Consider the following 19,267-nt stretch of genomic DNA (forward strand, 5'->3'; position numbering starts at 1 on the left):
CAGGCAACGTCAATCCTCGTTATGGGGGAAGTATATGCATTCTGCATTAATTATGACCCAAACCTCAGTTTGAAAATTGGCCTTAGATTATTCATACAGCTCGTAATGAGAAACATAAATTTCATGAGGCTAAACAAAAAACAGTGGGACAAAATTGGATATGGTTCTGGAAAGGTTTTCCTCACACACTGTCTCTGAGAGATGGACTGGCAATGTTAATTGGATGAATCTAAACAAGAGGGCTCCTGGTTAATTATCGGGATGGATCAGGCCCCAGTTCTCTTTAAAAATCTTTTCAGTGGCCTCCGTGAAGGCTGTCAGGTCCTATTGAGCATGCTCAATGCCTGGACGGCTGCTGGTTTCCACCCACTCAAAGCCTGTTTGAGGAGAAGATGAGCCTGCATATTTACCGCTTACACAGGAAATGAACCTAGATTCAAATTTGAGCAGCAAATAGAGCAGAAGATTCTATCAACTAGCCAGAACGAATGAGCAGGCATGTGTTTGTATTTGTAAGAACGCGTAAGTGCCAGACAGCAGGCAGGATAAATCCATGCCTAACAGGTGGTGGTCATTTCCCTGTGTTGTTTCTTGCTTGGCTATGCATATCTCTAAGTTGCTGCTCTCATGGAAAAGCTGCCTAAAGCATTCTTTATTTATGAACTAATGAGGAAGTTAATTACACACTTCATTTTCACCTCTCACAAAATCCAAGCGTCCATTATGAGGTAAATAATACCAGAGGTAACCGTCTCACCGATTTATGATCACATAAACAAGAAAAACAGAAAACTATTTAGAATATTCACGGCAAGTCTGAGTTTCCTTTCTGGTCCCGAGTAGACAAGTGATTTTTTATTTTTTTTGGATAGGTTTGAGAGCACAACAACTGTACGGAAACCAGGGTTGCGGTCTGTTTGCTTGAAAAGTACAGAATTATAAGGAATGAGTATCCAAACTACTTCAAAAATTGGTCCTTGCATTTAAGACAGAAAGGATTTAGTGAGCTCATCTTTGTGTTCCTGGTTCTGCTTGTCTTGTGCCCTTTATGTTGTAAAGCCATTGAAGAACAAAGCCACCGTGCCTGCTTCATATCACAGGGACGTAATACTGCTGGCCTTACATGGAGCACACATGTGCTGCTTTCTGCTCTACGTTCCACTATTCGTTTTCTTAAGCCTGAAAACAATTTCTGTAAATGCTCAGAGATGGCAAATACAATGTTCTTGGAGGATCATTTTACAGGTCCTAAACTATAAGGCACTTATGCTGTGACTCTTAAATAATCTATTTTGATCTATTTTGAAATATCACTGTCTACAGAGGGCACGGTGGATTAGTGGTTAGTACGTTTGCCTCGCACCTCCAGCGTTGGAGGTACGAACCCTGCCTCTGCCCTGTGTGTGAGTAGCATGCATGTTCTCCTTGTGCTTGGGGGTTTCCTCTGGGTACTCCAGTTTCCTCCTCCAGTCCAAAGACATGTGTTGTAGGCTGTTGGCATTTCCAAATTGTCTGTAGTGTGTGTGATTGTGCTTTGCGATGGGTAGGTACCCCGTCCAGGGTGTCCCCTGCCTTGTTCCCCAAGTACCCTGGGATAGGCTCCAGGGAGTGTATTACAGAAATATCCTAACTTAAGAATCTTAACTTATTTGTTTGGTAACTATGGCAATTTCAGTTAGGACAAAAGCTGTTTCAGAATAACATTTCCTAAGTGCATTATCTTATCTTAACTACAGATAGGAAAAGGGTATTACAGAAGCATCCTAACATGACAAAAAACCCTAAAAAGTATCTTAATTTTAGGACAATAATGTCACATTACAATAACCATGTCTGAGAATGGCGTTACATTTATTAATGATACAAGATGAAGAACTGTGATATTTGATGGTGGAAAGACTTTTGGAGTACCCAGATGATGTTCTGTGCTTTGACAACAAAACACTGATAAATAATTACAGACTTCCATGAAATATGGTAGTGCAGTTAACATTAGAATTGCAACCGTCACGGAGCAGTACTAGTCATAGTGCAAGTGATTTAATATTCAACATACTCTATTTTAATCGAAAGTTTACTTCACAGTTCTTGGTTGTAGTTAGTTGCTTGGTAACAGATTTGAGAGTTGATTATCGAACTTGATGGAGCAGTTTCAGATTTTTTAACTAGAGATAAGATTTTGTAAGATAAGATAAGAATCCTAAATCAAGTTAAGGTTTGCTTCTGTAATACGAATTTGTAAAAAAAAAAAAAAATCCTAATTTAACTTCTCAAAGCTTAACTTAAGACTTAAGCTAGAACGTTTCTGTAAATGTTCCCACGTGATAAGTGGTACAGAAAATGGATGGATCACTGTCACATTTTTTTTAAAAACACATCTTAACCCTACATAGATGGCACAATCTCAGTTAACTCTAATTCATGCAGCTTTCCATAATATCTTGTGTTTGAACTGCTAACGAGCCTACATAGACTAAAATGTGGCTAATTCACATTATTTTTGCTACGGTAATATTTATCAATCCTGGATCTGCACACGTTAATGTTTTCCCTGATTCAACTTTTAGAGAAGGGCAGGCCAGGGGTACTCCATTTTTACAGGTTGCAAACTATGATGCACTTGGGGACAGATTGTCTCAACCGTTATATACAACATATAAGAAAAAAAAAGCTCAGCAAAGGAATAAAATACATGAATGAGACCACAGAGTGGAAAACAAACACTGAAATCAACCACACATGATATATCATATATTTGTAAAGGTTGCAGAGAATATTTATGAGGAATTACTAGCACATGCATAACGTTCTTTCTTTGTGGAGTAAAAGGGATCCAATTCATGTTTGGGTGCAGGTTGATGAGCCACATTAGCCAGTCTAGCATAACAGTCCAGGGCTTCCTGCTGTAGTGAAAACTATTGGCTCCTGAGGGGGTGGAAGTGAGGAACTCATAGGAGCCAGAATCAGCAGGAGGCGGATCAGATATCAGGCTGGTGTGAGGCTGGGGACTTTTACGATCTCGGAGGAACTGTGGCAGGTCAGGCCACTGACACCAAGGCGCCTATAACTGAAGGTTGACCTCAGGGCTGCTTACCTGTCAGGAGCACAGCTATTAATACAAGGGGTTGGCTTTCAGCATGGGAAACATTGCACCCTCTGAGAAACAGGGGCTCAAGCTTTGGCCCTTGACCTCATGCCGAGCTTTCTCAAAGCCTGTGATCTTTTTCAGTGAGCAGTCTTCATTATTAGTACAAACAAAATGTGGTCATGAAAGAGATACATTGAAATGCTTCATTTCTCTTCAAAGCGGCCTGTGATAATATTTACAATTACCGGGATGAAGTATTGAAGACGAACTGTCCCAGTTTTCTCATTAAGTCCCTGTCAGTCCGTTCACTGTGCTAAAATTAACAACAAAAATGCTCTTAGCTGGAATTCAGTTTCAGACAGTATAATGAATATACATGGAAATTGTTTGTACTGCTTGCAATAAATTGTGTTTTAGGCACACACACACACACACACACACACACACACACACACACACACACACAGAGTATGAATACTACAGTGGTCTAAGTTAGAGAAAAAGAAAGAATAATAAGAACAAGCACTACATATATAAAGGGTAAAGATACCCATGTACATTATGTACACGACTAGGCAAGTTTAGTTTTGCTGGACTGCCATCTACAGTAAAGCATTTATTATGCAAAAATCAATGGTACTGCAATGTCTGAAAACACCTAGAAAGAGAAAGTGGAGACAAGACATAAGGATGAATCATTTTAAAAAACAGCAGTGACTACAATACCGGAATTTAAAGAATAATTTTCAGTGTATATATACATATCGCATTACCAATAATCCTTATGTGATACTGTATACTTGAAATACATTTGAAATAAACAGACAAACAGGAGAAAGGAGGACTATCAGTGAAGTCTCCACAGACTAATACTGTCAGGCCCTGTTTACACTAGTGCGTTTTTTCGTTTTAAAACGCATAACTGTTGCTACGGTTACGCCTGTCGTCTACACTACTCTAGCGTTTTCCATCCTTGAAAATGGAGACTTTTGGAATCGAGAGTGTGGCTTCACCCACATTGGCCCCCCTAATTGGATCTGGATTATTGCGTATCCTTCCTTGATTCGTCAAGCCCTACCATATGACCATTACACTCAATAACGCGGAGACTGAACCGCAAGCTTTGCTAGCTTTGTCGTCATTCTTAGCAGCCATTGTGCAGTTAAATTCTGTATTTTATAATACTGCAGCTGCCTACATGCACAAGAGGTGAGCTATGATTAGAGAAATCAGCAACAAATCTCATTTCGAGCAGCGTGAGCCCTACATAGAATGCCGGTTTGGACTAGCAACCAAACTTCCTGTTTACACTTGTATGCCCGATGTGCATGAATGGTCATGCGACATGCGTATTCGTTCGTGTAGTGTGGACGGAGCTCGTTTCTGAAACACAGCGGAAGCGCCAGTGTGGACGAGGATCGTTTTCATTTAAAACGCACCAGTGTAAACAGGGCCTTAATGTCACGTCAAAGCCGGTGTTCTGGAAATCTGTCCTACCTCTCAGAATGTTCTACTCATACATACTGCGTATGCGCAAAACGTTTTCACGCTTCATTACGGCATATCTGAAGACCAGCACATAATTCTGAGCTACCTTGCCTTTACAATTACAAATTTGGATGTGAAATGTAAGCAAAATCAATCTATCTTGGATTCAATTGTATTCTTAAATTAAAATGCTAACATAAATAGTATTTTATAGTAAAAAATGAGTCTTTACCAATGTAATACTTTTGTGATTGTGATACGTGGTACGATCAAACACCACCACAGATATTTGAAGCTGACAAGATGTGCTACCCCCCTTTCTACATCCTTTATTAAGGTGGTAGTTCATTCTGAGAAAGAAGCACATTTTGTTAGATTAACATGACAATTTGAACTACCGGTAGCACATCCTGAGCGGGTAGGACAGAGTGTCAGAACACCGATACCATCAAGACTTCACTTCACTCCACTTCCCAGAATACAACACGGCCATCAAACATGGTTGCCGTGCCGACTACATTCCCCAACACCTCACTCCACCAGCACAGTTAACATGTACCTTTAAGGTTTATGTGTAACCAGTAGCATCTGTTAATGATAATGTTACACAGTTATTTGATTAGGTAAATGCTTCTAGTAGCAGAACTTTTAGTGCCAGAACTGTGTCATTTTGAAAACATGGTACAGTACATTTTGATAGTTCTGTGGTTCTGTTGGTCGTGTTCATTTATTTGAAGTTGTTTTTAAACGTCTGAAACAAAGATGCTGCACAAATACAGATATATGTGTTTCTTTCTTTCAGTGTATTTGTAGAATCACACTTTTATTGTAGAAGCATTTTTTTTTCAACAACACTAACTCTAACATTCACATTTAATACAGAACATGCAATCATGTGCCTAGTATGTCACACTCAAAATGATAGTCTTACCCAATGAGAGGGAAAAAACCCAAAAGCCTCAATACATCTCAGTATCAGCCCTGGGAATTTCCTGTGTATCTCTTTTTTATAAAATATTTCGATAAAACTTTCCCTAGGCATACATAGATGGCACAACTTCATTTAAGTTCATCTGACTATATTTGCTGATTTTGGAGGTCCAGGAAAAAAACTGTGCTTGAGTTTATTGAGAGACTGAAGGCCCACGTTAGACGTATACATATCATATTGGTGTCCTGAATGCTTTGTACTGCTGTAATGGTGCCACTGGTGCACATGCACGTTTCAGTAATGGCAGTTAGTCAAAGCACTTTCTGGAAACATTCACTCAGTTTCCAGTGCAAAAGTGCCAGTTTTTCAGTTGGCAACATCAATTTGGTTCCAGCACCAAACTGCAGCCGGTCTGAAACCAGAAACCAGTGACATCAGCCACTTGGAGCCCTGCACCGTTTTGTAACCATGACGACAACTGTACTGAGCAACTTTTTGATGTTTTTTCATGACAGACATTAAAATATGACATGAAAGATTGTTAAAATTAGCGAAATAATGTCCATATTGACAATTACAATGTACTGAACAAAATTGTAATGCTAATGCTAACATCGCTGATGCTAACAAAACAAGCTTTAAGCAGCCACACACTAAGAAGAAATAGCTAAAATCAATAAAAACACATATGACATCTTGTCCATAATTACTGTACATGAAGAGAACTTAATGCTGAAACAGTTAGCTTTGGACAGTAGAATATTTTCTGAAGGATAGGGGTACAACTTGTAAAATTTTTTTTTATAAAAAATTAAACACTACAGGCTTATTATTTTTATGCAGTAGGAAACCCCCATATCCTACATGCTATGGGAGCTACAGCTCCCTCCAAAAGTATTGGAACATCAAAGCCAATTCAATTATTTTTGCTATAAACTGAAGACATTTGGGTTTGAGATCAAAAGATGAATATGAGTGTTTTTCAGGTTTCATTTCCTGATATTTACATCCAAATTTGTTAAACAACTTAAAACATATCACATTTGGTGGCAGACCACGCAATTTTTAGATGTGAAAAAGTATCAGATCAGATAGTCTTAAAATAAATAAAAATAAATAACACTTAATTTTTGGTTGCATATCCCTTGCTTGCAATAACTGCATGTGGATTGTGATACCTTCACCCATGCTCTGTGCAGGTTGTTGATAATGTCACTGACTGTTGTTGTTGGGGTTTTCTTCACAGCTCTCACAATGTTTCTGTTACTACTGCTGTTGTTTTCCTAGGCTGTCCTGTCTGGTTATTACTACACCAGTGGTTTCTTTCTTTTTCAGGACATTCCAAATTGTTGTATTGGCTATGCCCAATGTTTGTACAATGGCTCTGATAGATTTCCCCTCTTTTCCCAGCTTCAGAATGTCTTGCTTTTCTCCCATAGACAGCTCTCTGGTCCTCATATTGGTTTATCCTTTTTAACAAGAAATGCAGTCTTCACAGGCAAAACCTAGGGTTCAATACAAGAGTAAACATTTAGAGCTATTAATTATTATTATTATTATTTTTTAAAAATCTATTAACAGGGCACACCTGCACAGTAAGAACCATCTTTCAGTCACATGTTCCAATATTTTTGATCACTTGAAAAAAAAGTGTGGATTCATGGTGCCATGTTCTAAGAAGCTGAAAGAAGCTACAGTAAAAGCCTGCAAAAGCAACATGTCAGTGGATCACTAGATCGATGCAGTTATTGCAAGCAAGGGATACGCAACCAAATATTTAGTGTTATTGACTTTAATTTACTTCAAGACTATCTGTTCCTATACTTTTGCTTGTCTAAAAACTGAGTGGTCTGTCACAAAAGGTGCCACATATTGGCCATGTTCTAAGGTGTTTAACACATCTAGATGTAAATATGAGGAAATGAATGTTGTGGGGGTATGATGTTTTTCAAGAACAATTTTTATGCAATATAGTGTATATATATATATATATATATATATATATATATATATATATATATATATATATATATATATATATATATATATATATATGTGTGTGTGTGTGTGTGTGTGTATGTGTGTGTGTGTGTGTGTGTGTGTGTGTGTGTGTGTGTGTGTGTGTGTGCGTGCGTGTGTGTGTGTGTATTACTTTGTGTGTGTGCTTAGTCCACAAGGAATTGTGGGTGCTATCAGATGCTTAGCTGTAGGCTAGGTATTTAGGAATGGCAACTCAGGAATACTTACAACAACCATGTATACAGGAATATTCCTGTACGCATATAAACACTGTATTCGGAATATGGCTGCAATCCGAATATAGACATCAAATGGAATTTGATCTGCATGTAAACATAGTTTGTTTGGTCTAACTAGGTATCATTAGCCTGACTACGACTCACTACCAGCATCACTAATGTCTTAAAAAGCATTTATGGTACAATGCCCCTTGTTTGCATGTTGGTATTACATATCAGGGTTGGTTATTGTTGTCTACCTCATATACTGTACATATTACAATACATTACAATATAGCATCATATCCTTTTCACATCAAGATTGTTACTGCTTAATACCAGTCCTTTTACTGTTTAAATGTTTTATTGTTTAAATGTAATAAAAGTGCAAATTTAATTAAATGACAATTGACACCAATTAAGGAACAGCATAAACCAGTCATTTCTATACAGATTTTGAACATTTATTTGTAATTTTGCCAACACAGTATGAACATGGGGGAGATTTTAACAGTCAGCATCCCGTGCTGTAAACAGCATTCAGCGCCGTGCTAACTTTAAACAACTAATATTTAGTTAATTCCTATCACGTTTCCACTAAAATCCTGGGCATTTTCCAGGCAGAAAACATTCTGAATGATTAGCCCTAGCGACACCCCTGTCAAACAAAAGAATTGGCCTTGCTGTTCCAATACTTTCAGAGGGGACTGTACATTGCTCTCATATATAGAGCTTATGAATCTCTGTCACATTGTGCTGTATCATGGGATCCTTCTGCCATTTTGCTATGGTTAGTTCTAACTTCTCATGCTTCAAACTCACACTGTGAGAGCTTAAAGGGATCGCTGTTTTATTGTGGATTTTCCGACTTGTCATGCTCCAAAGGAGAAGCAAAACAAAGGAGAAGATGTTGTGTGCATCGCGACAAACTCCAGAGTGAAACCAATTACCGTGATATGGAAACAATGGGTCTCGTTGATGGAGCGGATTCAATACACCAAATATAGTCGCGTAATAATCTGTAGTCAAGATATAAGATAAAACACTTTTTACATACTAAACAAAACAGAGTATTATTATATCCATCCATCCATTTTGTGTACCACTTATCCTACACAGAGTCACAGGGAGCCTGAAGCCTATCCCAGGGGACTCGGGGCACGATCACACACACATTCACACACTACAGATAATATGGAAACGCCAATCAGCCTACAACCCATGTCTTTGGACTGGGAGGAAACTGGAGTACCTGGAGGAAACCCCCGAAGCACATGAAGAACATGCAAACTCCGCAGACACAGAGCAGAAGCAGGATTTGAACCCCCAGCCCTGGAGGTGCGAGGCAAATGTGCTAACCACTAAGCCACCATGCCTCCTGAGAATTATAATATAATAATATCAAATAAATATCAACAAGTGTATAATTTCACTTGTAATTACAATATTTCAGCTGCACAAATAAATGTGTTGTTCAGAATACTAATGGCACACTGATGATATGTGATAAAAATCTGCCAAATAAAATGGATTTCAGTCGGTAGGTCAATTTTCCAAAGCCCAAGCATTAACCAATATTCCTGCAAGGCTGAATACTGTATGCCAGTATGGTGTATGGAACATCATTATCCAATGCTACCTCTTGAACTTTTCTTCCTTGAATTTTGCAGTCCATTTTATATTTGTATAAAGACTCTGACACTCATTTTATGTGATTAGCTAGGCTGGCTCTGTCACTACATGACTGACTAGCCATACCAAAGTGGTGGTTCACCCATCAGACACTGCATCATGACATCACATTGCCAAGACTAATTATGTGTAATCATGGCCTGTAATGATGTGTGTGTAGATCCTGAACATGTTGACTTTGGGTGGTAAAATATCTCCTCAAAACCGACGAAACTTGTAAAATTCTCCACGGTTGTTATTATTCTAATTACGTAAAAGGTTTAATGTTGGCCTTTAAAAAAAAAAAGAAAAGAAAAGAAAGAAAGGTTCTCTGGTTCCCAGCACTGGCTCCCGCACTACCACTGGCTCCAGAGGGTTAGAAGTAAGATACAAAGCCAAACCTTGGCTGACCCACTTTAAAAGTCCAGTAATAATGTAGGATAAAAGCTGGGAGAACTCTATGAATGACCACTGTGGTCTGGTATAACGAGATAAAATAGCAACGTTTTTTAAGAAGAGAAGCGTTTAGAATCAACAGTGTGCTCAACAGATGCCCCTATCTGTGTGTGTGTGTGTGCGGTTTTCCCACGTCTCACACCTCTCCCTCAGTGTGTGAACTATGTGATTAGCATCACACACACAATAAACACACACACTGAATCACTCAGCGTTTTCCCAGCACACTCACTCTCTCCAGCTCAGCAGTTTGGGAGGAATCCCTGTGAGATTCTCACACACCACCCTACCATGTCATTCTACTCCGTCTACTCCATCATGGCCATCCTGTCTCTCTCTCCCTGCTCTTTTTGCCAACTGTATCAGTTCCCAGTACTTCCATTCTTTCCACTGGCAAACACTAGTAAGTTATGTCTCCTAAACACAAAAAAGCCCTGAGAGAGAGCGAGAGCAAGAGCCAGAGAGAGACTGATTAACTATTATTAATGGCTTCCATTAAGGAAGTGTCTGGTGTCACCACTAATCTTTTCCTATTATATTTACATAAACTTTAGATACGGCGGAGCATCCCAGCCTCAAGGATGTGAATAATCAGGTTCTTCCCATAGAGAAGCGTCCACAAACAAAAAAAGGAACTATGGGAAATAGCAGGCTGGGTAGAAATAGGGCAAAGACAAAGACTCAGCCCAGTAGCAATCATGCAAATATATTGCTCCAAATAGCAGAGCACTGAATTAATGAATGCAGATCAGTGAGCCATGCTGAAATGCCCCAGTGTGACAGGTCAACCATGTTTAAATCTAAAATAAGAAGCCAACCTAAAAAAAGATAAATAAATACATAATAAATACATAGAGAATTAATAATAAATAAATAAATAAATAAATAAATAAATAGTTTTACTTCAGTGCCCCACTATTCTCCAGAGTCACATCATCTACATGTGGTTTTCATTACATGCAAAAAAATATAAGAGCCTCTTCTAAAGTTTGCTCTAGTTAATTGGTGAGTTTAAGTCTTTAAGTTCAAGTGTGAGATTCATTAAACAGGTCTGAGATTTGACACACTCCATGCAGAGACTTTCACGCCTGTGTGACTGCCTTCCTCACCTGCCTGAAATGACCAGTGTGTGGAAAATGACACTTCTGACCCACACACCAGCTTGTAGATCTAATCATACTCCCTTTCCTCACCACCCAAAGGACAGAGGACAAACTCTGTCACTGTGAGATACTAATCCTGCATTTTACTTACTTTGGAAGTGAGAAGTCAGAGATGATGTTTCAACATCTGTGTATTCTGTCTACAAATGGGAAGAAACAAATAATGCTTCTGTTAGCAAGAGGCTAGCCTGCTAACTGTGAAGAGTGATGGATATTTTCCTCATGAATTTTATAGTCAGTGTTATAGGATTAACAAGCGAATATGTCTGTATGTTAACTGATCTAAAGCAAATACTTGTACATACCGTGTAACTCATTTAAAGGTAAGAAGTGCTGCTGTGTTTACTGTTCATGCTGTGAGCAGCCATGTTGATTTGACGTAATTTGCTGAATTCGGGAATGAGGAGACCATCCTGAGTTTCCGTTCAGGAATTATGAGTTGAGGGAGCATTTTTTTTCCCAGTTGTAGGTTGGAAATGAGGAGTTACAAAACAAAGTAGCACCTCTTACCTGTAAATGAGTTATACTCTATATACAAGTGTTTGCTTTAGATCAATCAATATACAGGCATATCCATCCATGCATTTTCTATACCACTTATCCTTCTGGGTCATGGGGAGCCTGGAACCTTGGAGAACAAGATGGGCACAATCACATACACATTCACACACTGTGGACATGCCAATCAGTCTATCACTGGGGGAGGAAACCAGAGTACCCAGAGAAAACCCCCACATCACAGGGAGAACATGCAAACTCCGCACACACAGGGCTGCGGCGGGAATCGAACCCCAAACCCCAAAGTGAGGCAAACGTTCTAACCACTAGGCCACCATGCGCCCCATACAGGCATATTTGCTTGTTAAATCTATAACACTGACTATATAGCTCACTGTTTTCAGGAGGTAAATATATAGCATCACAGTCAGCTGGCTATCTTGTCGCTACCAAAAAAAAAAAAAAAAAAAAACACGAACATGAAGGTGTCTATTGTTTTTTCCGACTTTGTAGCTTGAGAACCCAGAGGTTGAAAATGAAAACTTCCCACTTCCGAGCTAAAGCGAACGCAGCATTATAAAATGTTGTAGAGAAAAACCATTTGGACCATTTGAATATGAATAGTGACTTATCCCTTAATTACAACTGTAATAGGGTGTCCACATAATGAAATCTCCTGTAGCCTTGTCGATGAGCTCTCTGCATTCCTGAAAAGTCATTTCCCTCTGTAAGGGCCCTCCACCCATCCAGTGTTGCTTAAGCTTAATCAGCATTAATAAGTCTCATTTTATTGGAAAAAAGTTGATTATTGCACAAGTGCATTAAAAGTTAATACAGCCTGTTACTTTCATGTTGGCGTTTTATTATTTGAGCATGTCCTGGCCAGATATTTAAGTAATCATTGAACAGGTATTAATTGAGAAACCTTGTTCACTTACACCAGGGTGAGAGAGAGAGAGAGAGAGAGAGAGAGAGAGAGACAGAGAGACAGAGAGCAACACTTTTGAGCCACAAAACGGATCTCGTTTACTGTTGCCATGCAGCTGCTGTTTCTAGAGGCCCATTGAGATGCACTGAGCCATTTGAATGAGAATGTGGCTCTGATGAGAGAGCGCTACAGTAGTGCTTTGGGTCTTAATGGGCTCCAGGCAGTGCAGAAGCATGGCTCAGTTTCCAATGGCTCCCCCATTGTCCAACTCAGCAAGGTGGCTTCTAAGCACAAAAGGGACCGGTATAGTAGAAGAAAGGCTTTCTGTGGGCTTTTGGGCCAATTCATCTGCACACAGCCACCTTCTTGTCTGGGCTTCTCCATGCCCAGGCTTTAGAGACAAGGCCAAACAGCTACATTCCCATTGCACCTTCTTTTTTTCTCCACCTGAGAAGCAGCACAAATGATCACCTGTGAACACAGATTGTTGATGAAATCTTATGCGTCTTCTATGACATGGCTGCACAGATAACACTGGGTAACACTTTCTAGATATATCTGTGATTATAATTCATTGTAAGTCATTAATCATTCCTTTTTAGAAACTCCAATATATACTGTATGTAATTACTTGATAACTTATAATCATGTAGCATCGCATTTACCTGAAGCATTTCTCCCAAGCAACATACAATAAGATAGGATACCACGGAGCAGTTGAGGGTTAAGGGCCTTGCTCAATGGGCCACATGGGACAATGCAATTCATGATATTCTGAGCAGCAGCCCAATCACTTAGCTACCTCTAGCTCTGAAATAACAAACACATAATTAGTCCAAATCACAGTTCAGCAAACTATCTCCAATATGCTTAACAGACATGTAATTCTGGCCAATATGAAAGTTGTCCTTTGTAATGACAAAGTTTGTAGCCTGTCCTTAAAATCTGTGCCCCAGGTGAGGCTTGAACTCACCACCTCAGCATAGCTTCACTTGTACTGTTGTATAAGTACCGAGCTTGAAACGATTGCACTACTGGAATGCTGGTTAAAGAGTCAATAGGCATTATAACGCCATGTGGTTACTTATAGAACATTAATCAAGCTTTGGTAGGTTTAAAAAATGCAAACAAAGAAGCATTACCCAACATAGAAAGTGTTACCCAACATTGCCTACAAAGCAACGTTATCATATACATTTACATTTACGGCATTTGGCAGATGCCCTTATCCAGAGGGACTTCCAGAAGTGATTTGAAGTCTCAATGAATAAATACATCCTGATACTGGTTCACTAGGTCATGGACTAAGAATACCATCAGTCTACAAAACTCTGTTGGGGAGAGAATATAGTAAGAAAAGCACACAGACAACATTGTTTTTTTTTGTTGTTTTTTTTTTAAAATTAAAGTGCTAATTTAAGTACTTCAGGAAGATGTAGGTCTTTAGACATCATTTGAAGACGTTGGAAGTCCATTCCACCATCTAGGTGCCAGAACAGAGAAGAGTCTTCACTACTGAAAAGTTATCGAAAAGGAATAAATCACTATTACAGTCCATTACAGAGTAAAGCTTAGTGGACACTATGTAACTTTAAAAATCCAAGAATTGTTGTACTACGACTCAAATATATCGGTTGTGACCTTTTGTAGAAAGGGGGGGAGTTGGGGTTGGGGGTTGGTCTAAGGCCATCTTTATGTAGAGCAACAATTCTTTTTTTCAGATCCTCTGAGAGTTCTTTGCCATGAGGTGCCATGTTGAACTTCCAGTGACCAGTATGAGGGAGTGTGAGAGCTATGACAGCAAATTTAACACACCTGCTCCCCATTCACACCTGAGACCTTGTAACACTAGCAAGTCACATGACACCAGGGAGGGAAAATGGCTAATTGGGCCCAATTTGGACATTTTCACTTAGGAGTGTACTCACTTTTGTTGCCAGCAGTTTAGACATTTAAACGCAGGGTCAGCCATGATACAGCACCGGTGGAGCAAAGAGGGTTAAGGGCCTTGCTCAAGGGCCCAACAATAGCAGCTTGGCAGCGCTGGGGCCTGCACCCCTGACCTTCCAATCAATAACCCAGAGCCTTAACCGCCAAACCACCACTGCCCAACTTAACTACAGACTGCCCAGCTTAACTACTAAACCCCACTGGTGTCCTAACTTAAAACATATTTGAAAGCCAGCGATAAAAGTCACATTACAATAGTCATGTCTGAGAACGGCGCTACATTTATTAACGATACAAGATGAAGAACTGTGATATTTGATGGTGGAAAGACTTTTGGAGTACCCAGATGATGTTTTGTGCTTTGACAACAAAACACTGATAAATAATTACAGACTTCTATGAACTATGATAGTGCAGTTAACATTAGAATTGCAACCATCATTACAGAAGCCAACGAGCCGTCACGGAGCATTGTGCAAGAGATTTAATTTTCAACATACTCCATTTTAATCGAAAGTTTACTTCACAGTTCTTGGTTGTAGTTGGTTGCTTGGTAACAGACTTGAAAGTTGATTATCGAACTCGATGGAGCAGTTTAAGATTTCTTAACTCGAGATAAGATAAGATTTTGTAAGATAAGATAGGAAATCCTAAATCAAGTTAAGGTTTGCTTCTGTAATACGAATTTGTGAAAAATCCTAATTTAACTTAGACCTTAACTTAAGATTTAAGATTGAACGTTTCTGTAATACGCCCCCTAAACTGCTGTTAAACAACTTACGTCTGGTGTAATCTGACCACCGCAGACTGCTCATCCAACCTATTACCATATTGCTCCATAATCCATTGGACATGGTAGAAACAAAGCACAAGTCACAACTTCTGCAGCTGGCTCCCTCACACACCCTGGGCTTCAAACATCTGCAATAAATGCTTATCAAGCCGTCCACACTTCTCCAAAGCCAAAGCCGTTTGGTATGCTGGTTTCTTCCACAAAGCCATGACAGAATTTTTGAACAGGCACATGCCAGGACATATGCTTTGGTGGTTATAAGCGGCCCACAAAGTGGAGAAGAAGCACAAATTTCTATGCTCGATGGTCAAGTGTTTGTGAGCTGCATGAGAGAGGACCACAGCTAATTCAACGGGGCCCAGTCAGAAGCAAATAGCTGTATTTATTCTGCCAGCATGGCTGTGCTAGCACTGATAGGATTACAGGTCACAGCCGAAGTGAGAGCCAGGGGACCCTGCGGCCTCTCAGATGCCGCTTCATGTTCTTCTACTCGGGGCGCCACTTCAGAAGATGCTCCCCACAGGATTTATAACAGGGGAAAAAGCATTTTGATCCAAAGACAAATAAATAAAGTATGTTTTTGTTCATCTTGCTACAGTATACAGATACTTTTTCCATCAACTGGAATAAATGTAGGCCAGATGGGATGTAAATAGTCTCGGCGCAAACATGTTATTGTACGCCAAGAAGTCATGCATTAGACATCTAGTCTGTGGGGAGACACTACTGTCTGGAATCAGTGTGTTGAATGAGAATTCGTTCCGTGGTCATCCAATCAGATGGATAAAAATCTGACAGATAGAGACAAAGAAAAAGACGAGTCTTCTGAGGTCTCAGTGTTGACTTGTTACTGTTTAAAAAGAGTAACTCAGAGCTGAAAGGATTACCAGGCTGTGGACGGCAATCCTTTGTAAAGATTATTCACAAGAAAAAACTAAGTGTGCCAGTCATTTCATTGAAATTATTTGCTAGGAACTGGATAAAGAGGTTACTAAAAGTGAGAGCGACTGAGAATAAAATTAAGCTTGAAATCATGTTATGGTCAATTCACAAAGCATGAGACAGACAATTGCCACCAGATAAATGTAAGATTTGAGATGGTTTGATATGTGAACTGGAATAACATACAGTAGATTGTGGAGAGATATCTCAAATCAAAAGCATGCACTGCTATCCAATGTGCGGTGAGATAATGAGAAACCTCAGACCTCAGACTTCAGACCTCATCCTCTTATCCAGCTGGTGCGAGTTTAACTGTTATCTTCAAAAGCAGCGTACCAGCTGAATGGTCGGAGGGAAGAGAAAACACAAGGATGAAAACATAAATAAGACCAGATGAAAGAAGGACATTTTCAGTTCATACATGCGGCATGCTTACCTCAGCGAACTCGCTCTAATTACCTGTAGTCTACGCTCTCTTTCTCTGTTTCTGTTACTCTTTCTCATGGAAACCATTTAATCAGGGCCAGTCCAGAGTTCCACTGTGTTTCTGAAACAGCTCAAATTGAATGGTAAGATAAGATAAGATAAGATAAGCATATCCCTGTATGTTGAGTATGCTACCTGAAACACTTTGCATTTGAGAGTGTTTGTGGTCACTCACGGCTGGCTACACTTCTATACCATTTAATAAATAGTGATGGTGTGATCATGTCTGGCCCAAAGAGGGCACACAAGCTTCCTGTACCAGCTTGGTGGGAGCGGTTGTGGGCAGCATTGGACATATTTATTAGCTTTCTGTCTCTTTCTCTCTTCCACTAGGCATTCTTGTGGGTAAGTGGGTGGCACACAAGCGGGATCTTTCATCCCAAAGGAATTCAGCAGTATCATAGTGAAAGAGGAAGCATCCGGGATGTGGTGCTGGTGGTTTGCGGGAAGGCGGGGGGCTGCTTTGAGGAGAAGAAAAGGAGAATGAAAGAAAGGAGCTTTTTTTTTGCGAGTCTTGTCAGAGGAGGTGGCTGATAGGGTGGGCTCGCAGTACTTGAATACGGAATCCGAGTGGAACCTTCACGTTGTGCAGGCTTAGCACCACTTTTAACCACAACTATTGTTCCCAGAGTCTAAAGAAAGGGCCCTTACCGAAGTGTCTGTGCAGCAAGAAGAGAAAGAGGCCAATGATTCAAGAGGAACAAGGGCCAAGAGGACAACCACTCTGCCTGGTTTCTCATACTTGTTTTAGTGGCCTTTTTTTGTGGGCTGCATGAAGCAATGATAAAAATCTGCTGTCTGTTGGTAGGTGACACTAAAACGTTAAACCATACCATATAATTCTTCTCATCTGGTATGGTTAAATCATACTTTCATATAATAGAAGTGAATTCATTCAAGTAAAATTCAACTACAACACAGATGAAACTACATTACAATACTGCTAGGTATTGCAATGATGCTAGGTAAAACTTTAGGCTACTTTTGTGAGTTTTGTTTAATATGTCTGTTGTAAAGCATCCGGTATTAAAATCCAAATGAAATCTATCATAATGTCTACTGCTACTATTAGTAGTGGCTACCAAACACTGGACTTTTTATAGTAGTGAACTGGCAGTTGTAGGTTTTGACAGGAAACAGGCATTCCATCCTCGTGTCAGCTTGTGCCAACAGCAGCTGCTGCTGTGTGCAGTCTGCAGAACTCATGCTTGGGGTCAATCAGTATCCCACTAACCCAATGGCCTCTCTGCTAAGGGAGCAGAGCCTTGAAGAACCATGCAGAGCACAGCAATGTTTAGTCCAAAGCAAACAACAAAGGCCAAAGCTAATGAAATGTGACATGACATCAACGCCACATTCCCTGTAGCAAGCGCTATGGATGCACGCAAGGATGTAAGGACCCCCATAAGGACAGCTGGAAATAATTGGTCATGACAGAGAATTTGAATGGGCTGTGGTTGAGGAATGGCGGGAATCTGGAGCTTATATATTACAGAAATGTGTAAAACACAGTGTATATTAGCGGTCAGTAAAGGTGGTCATGTGACAGTGATAATAATCCAACATGTTAGTCTTTAGAATGATTTTGAAGATTTATATTTCAAATTATATTCTTTTTGATTTGAGATAAAGATAGGTCTAGCTGATATGCACAGAGACACCTCCAGACACGGGGTCTCATTAATAAATATTTGCAAATCAGTCGCAGGAGCATTTGCACAGGACATGTCGTATTTGTGACTTCCTAATGTTATTACATGAGTTATTGTAACTTAATATACAGATTATGTTGTCAAGTTAAAATTTCTTATTTATATCAATTACACACAAATTTAATGAAAATTCAGAGCTGAAACGCATATTAATGGCAGAATCAAAACAAAATAATACATGAAGACAATTAAGACTACAGATTCAATTAAGCCAAAAGAAAAGGCGTCGATATACTTTTTGTAGAGACAATGTTCATGCAGCTTCGCAAACAAAAGGAAACGAACCACCGCTGATGTCGTTCAGCTCTCCGTGAGCTTGGCCTTTTATGGAGCTTCGTGGGTGTCACTAAATGTAAATAAGCTATGCCACCAATTTTACTTTGCAGGTACTTTACAGGTGATTGTCATTTATCAACATGTGTAAGCGAGTATGAAGGAAATCAGCGTTACCGAAACCTTTTGTAATTTTTTAGTCCAGCCTGGTCCATGAAAGCATTTACACACAACTTAAGTGAAAGATAAACGAGCAATAAATTGTTGAAATGCAACTCCTAGGCACACTTTATAACCAACTGTCAACTATAAGCCATGGGGTCCTTGTCACAGAGATTAATTTCTAAAAAGATCTTATCACCCAGAGCACCTGTCTTCTTATCTTTCATTTTATTTAGTGTCACCTGGGTAGGTTTTTGATCCTTCCAACATACACGATTGTTACTATCAGACTGATATTGTGCAATAGACTGTATGCTTAATCTAACTGACAAAGTACATTCAAATTGTGTTGGTGATTCAACAAATAAGACATTGTTTAGGAGTAAATATACAGAGTCCAAAAGTCTGAGGCAATATTGAAAATCTGGGATTTTATTTATTTATTTATTTATTTATTTTTCATTTAAAATTAGAAATAATCAGAAGGTT

This window comes from Ictalurus furcatus, chromosome 24 (genome assembly GCF_023375685.1).
Source record: "Ictalurus furcatus strain D&B chromosome 24, Billie_1.0, whole genome shotgun sequence".
Classification (NCBI taxonomy): domain Eukaryota; kingdom Metazoa; phylum Chordata; class Actinopteri; order Siluriformes; family Ictaluridae; genus Ictalurus; species Ictalurus furcatus.